This window comes from Cryptomeria japonica, chromosome 10 (assembly GCF_030272615.1).
Source record: "Cryptomeria japonica chromosome 10, Sugi_1.0, whole genome shotgun sequence".
Lineage (NCBI taxonomy): Eukaryota > Viridiplantae > Streptophyta > Pinopsida > Cupressales > Cupressaceae > Cryptomeria > Cryptomeria japonica.
The window spans coordinates 376,063,040-376,068,082 of record NC_081414.1 but is presented as its reverse complement, the minus strand read 5'-3'; positions in this window follow the sequence as shown (position 1 = coordinate 376,068,082).

Sequence of the window (5,043 nt, the reverse complement as noted above, 5' to 3'; positions counted from 1 at the left end):
TACAAGTCTTCTGATTTATCATCCTATTTCATATTTTGTGTTGTACGATATTCCATCAATCCTAACAGTCTGTCATTTGAGCTTGCATTTTGTGTCATACAAGTCCTTATTATTTATCGTCATGTTTAGGGAACTTTCGTTTGAGCTTGCATCTTGTGTCATACGATAAAACATTGCATTGATCAATTTGTCATTTTAGACATACCCATTCGTCGTACGGTCTTAGGTAGCAACTCGTATGAAACACTATTGTCATCGTCCTGAAGCTATTAAACTATCATCTGGTCCTGTAAAACCTGTCATACGAATCTCTGATTTTGTTAGTCCTGAATAGTCAAAGTTGCCAAAAACAGTCTATAGCGTGCATAAATTTGGTTATCATCCAGCATAAACAGATCAAAACAGTGTACCTCTGCCATTTGTGTTACACGACTTTGTTGATCATCTTTCAGCTAGTTCAATCAACTACTTATCAAACTTAAGTCACTTAGATAACGTCTTATACAGGATAGATCATTCCTAAAACTAGATTGAGTCTTTGTCACTTCTCTCGAATCAACTTAGATAAACATCTTACACAAGATAGATCTTTCCTGAAACTAGACTAAATCTTAGTTGCTTCTCGCAATCAATACGTTAATAGAACAACTAGCTCTGAATTTGATCTTGACTTATGCATCACAAATAGCTTTAGGTCACATCAATCAATAAAAATGCCTATTCAAACTAGAAGTTCTCATAAGAAAGATGCCAAAGGCAAAGGGGAATCTTTTTCATATCAAGATAACCCATTTTACGTAAAGGACCCGCTCACTGATAAACTTTCATCATCAGATGTGCTAGTTTTTTATCAACCTTTATCTCCCACTATACCTAGAACAGAACAAAATATCGAAGACAACCTCAGTATTCATCATACCGACAATGATTCCTCATCAAGTGAATCTAAAGACTCTGAACCTCCAGAAAAAGATATTCATAGATGTCAAAAGGATAAAGATTTCCAAAAAATGATGAAGGTTATCATGGCTAGAGAAAAAGAAGACTATTTTTTAGAACTAGCAAAACAAGGCTCTAAACTTCCTACTGATTATGATGTTCAGACTCTCATCACTAAAAAGGAAGAATCACCTATAATAATGGTACATAGACAATTACAAGCCTTACGGACTGAGATCACAGAACTAAAAAGCAAGGATAAATCCCCAAAACAATATTCTTTGGAGAAATATGCCCATTTCCATTTGACAAAAACCTATACATGCCTCCATTTCCTTCACGAGTTGAGATCTCAAAATTTGACAAATATAATGGTACCTCAAATCCTCAAGATCATGTCAGAGAATTTTGTGCTTTATGTATGGAGTTCATGCACGACCAAACATACCTCATGCGCCTTTTCTTGAGAAGTTTGGGAGGGCAAGCTATGGAATGGTTCTCAAGTCTACCTAAGGGAATAAAAACTTTTGAATAATTAATCCAACTATTTCTACAACAATACTCCTATAAAATTCAACACCCCATTACTATGATCGAGCTTTGCAATACCAAATAGAAAATAGGGGAGCCTTTTCTCACTTTCCTCCAACGTTGGAGAAAGATGTTCTCTAGATATTCATGGCCTATTCCAGATTCTAAGAAAATTGATATATTCATCAACAATCTGATCCCTTAATTGAAATATAGTATCCAAAAGCAAGTGCACCCTTCATTTAACAAAATGGTAGATAATGCTATCTGAATGGAAGATGTTCTTATAAAGAAAGGAGATATCTCACCTTAGAAAGAAACACAACCAGGATCTAGCTCTAAAGAAAAGAACAAGTATTGGAAATATGGCAAAGACAACAACAAGAACGTAGTTAATGACGGAGTGGTAGACATTGTTAAAACCAACTCAAAGCCCATGATATTTAACTTGGCTAGTGGCACGCAAGCACTCAAAGCAGCTGAAACCACAGTAGAAAATCCTCTGAAGAAAGTAAAAGAGTGGTTCAAAGAGAAACCTTGGCTTTTGAAACCTAGACGCGAATTCACTATTCTAGAAGAATCATATGAATCCGCTTTCAAAACTTTATCGGCCAACAACCTGATAATGTTACCAGATAATTCTAGGCCAAATGATTTGGAAGTCAAACCAAAATGGTGGAGAGAAAATGAATATTGTGACTACCATAGAAATAAAGGTCATAACACAAACAACTCCATGAAGCTCAAGCATGAGATTCAAGATCTCATAGACGTTGGTAAAATTGTTGTTGGGAATCGCCCGACAAATGCTGATCACAAAGCATTTAAAGATCCTTTACCTATTTACGAACAAGGTGATTCCTCAAAAACAAAAGGAGGTGCCAAAGTAAATTACACTTATACCAGCAATGACAACATCATCAACATGATTGAGTCTTCCCAACCTGAATATTGCAATGTGATTATAATCAAAGACAAACAACATGCAAATGCTATGACCCATTCTCAAAAGAAAGTCACTCTCCAAGGAGCTAGTTCTTCAACCCCTTCTCAAACAACATCAAACCTACCAACCTCATCAAACAAACAAAAAGAATCAACATTTGATAAATTTAAACAACTAACTTCATCATCATCCTCTAGATATAGCATTGTTGAACAACTGAAGAGGAAAAATGCTCAAATTTCCATCTTTGAAATGCTTAAAATCTCTTCTGCTCACAAAGAGATCCTGGACAAAGCGTTGCTCGCCACTAATGTTCCAAAAAAATAAGATATTGATCGATTTTAATCTATGGTGGGTCATCTGACTTCACCTCACCATCTGACCTTCTCTGAAGAAGATGACAACTAGCTAAATCATCCACATAATCAGTCATTGCATATTGAAGCCATGATCTATAAACACAGAGTTAAACATGTTTTGATAGATGGAGGTGCGGGGTTGAATATATGTACTTACAGTCTTCTTACACAACTAGGATTTTCTGAAAATGTCAATGATCCAGCCAAGAAAATAACAATTAAAGCCTATGATGAAGAAGAAAGGACCTCTAAAGGTCTGGTATCATTACCAATCAGGGTGGGACCTATAGAAAGAGATGTCATTTTCTAGGTACTTGATCTTCCTCTATCATACAATATCTTACTGGGTAGGCTATCCATTCATGAAATGAAGGTAGTTCCATCTACATACCATCAATGCTTAAAATTTCCTTATAATGGAGTTGAAGTCAATATTCCTGCTGATACAAATCTCCCATGTAATACATTGACAAAAGGTATTGATACCTTTGTGCCTCATAATAGGGAAGCCTCTATAGATGAAAGTCCAGAAGCTCTAATGAAGAACTTAGAAAAGAAATTGAAGATTGCAAATAGTGGCATTGATGGCTACAAGATAGAACTAGTACTTTCATTAGTCTCTCTCCCTCCGTCACTGAAACAATTGGGCAAACCATCAGAGGCTATGAGAACACAGACTTTAACTCCGAATATCATATATGATGGTCTTTTTGTACAGTCTTCTACTTCCCTGGCAGATGAAATAGAAGAGGATGTTGTTCTTAAGTGGCTTTTCAAGGAAGATCAAAATGAGGAAGTACGACATTGTGAGATTTCCCCAACCCAATATGGTCTTGGCTACAAAATGATCCAACGCATGGGGTATTCAAGTACTGGTCCCTTGGGAAAACATCAAGAGGGTATTATTGAACCGATTTAGCTGCAAACAAAATCTACAAATGATAAGGTTGGACTGGGGTACAATACAAAAAAGACATCAGACCAAAAACATGCTTCTAAGCCTAAGTGGAAGAAAAGGATATCACTTTCAACATCACATGAAGTCAACACTCAACAAACTCAAGCAGAGTGTGGAAAAGAAAAAGAGGAACTACCAATCAAGAGAGAAGAAACAGTTAGTACTCAAGTTCTGATTGTGTCAGCTACAATAATACAAGGAGTTGAAGTTCCAGATGATATGAGAGATGAAGTAGAAAGAATCAGAGAATTGTTTGCACCCCTGAAAGTTCCAGTCGCATACACTGGTAGGCAACAAGTAGAAGATTCAGAGACTGACTCAAACGAGTATGAATGGGGTCCAAACCACCTCTCTGATACATCTATTATAGAAACTCCAGAAGAGTCCAGTGATATCACAGATGACATTCAAGAGTTGATGTGCATAAAGCTAGAAAAGGAGATACAGGAAATCGGACTAAAAAGACAAGAAGACTATGAACAAGGGCTGAAAAAAGGAAGAATACAAAAAAAAAATCATCTATTATATACTCCTCTAATAAGACAGAACAAATCAAGTATGGGACTACAAAAAAAGAATTGGAAGCTACAGAAGCAGAACCAGTCATTAGTCCAGAGGAAGCTGAATGGAGTAGATGACAGGGTCTCACATAACCATTAAGGTTATGTCAACAGGTATGTCAGATACAAATGATAATTGAGCCAAATCTTGAAGGAACTTGCAGCATTAAAGATGTAGGTGTTGATACCATACATACGTTCACTCAATCACTTGAAGAATACTTGGAAACTTCATCCGATGACTTTGTTGACTCTGACAACAGTCCTATTTATGATAATATTTACTCTGAATCAAACTTTGAATCATCTAATGTAAATAATGAGAATTTGTCTATTGATCTTGTTACTGTCAAACCACGATATGAAGTCCAGTCTATCATAGAGAACGATGCTCCTAGTAGGTCTATTGGATTAGGTCAACTAAATATTAACGTGCACTTTAATAATCATGTTCTAACTCTTCCTGGTCTAGAGACATTTATGCAAGGTAGTCTTCTAGAACTCGACTTTTCAATTCGCAATTGTGATGACAATACCATGAACTCCCTCGAACCTATCCAAACTCTATCTTTGGTACATCCTGAATTAATTGACTATAGTCTACAAGACCAACCCATGAATGTACCTACTTTTGCCAGTGACTACATGCTAGCCTATTACCTTAACGCAGTTGAACCCATGGACTCTTCCACCAGCGAACAAAGTGAAAACATGACTGAAACACATATCAAATATCTTAGTCGCAAAAAT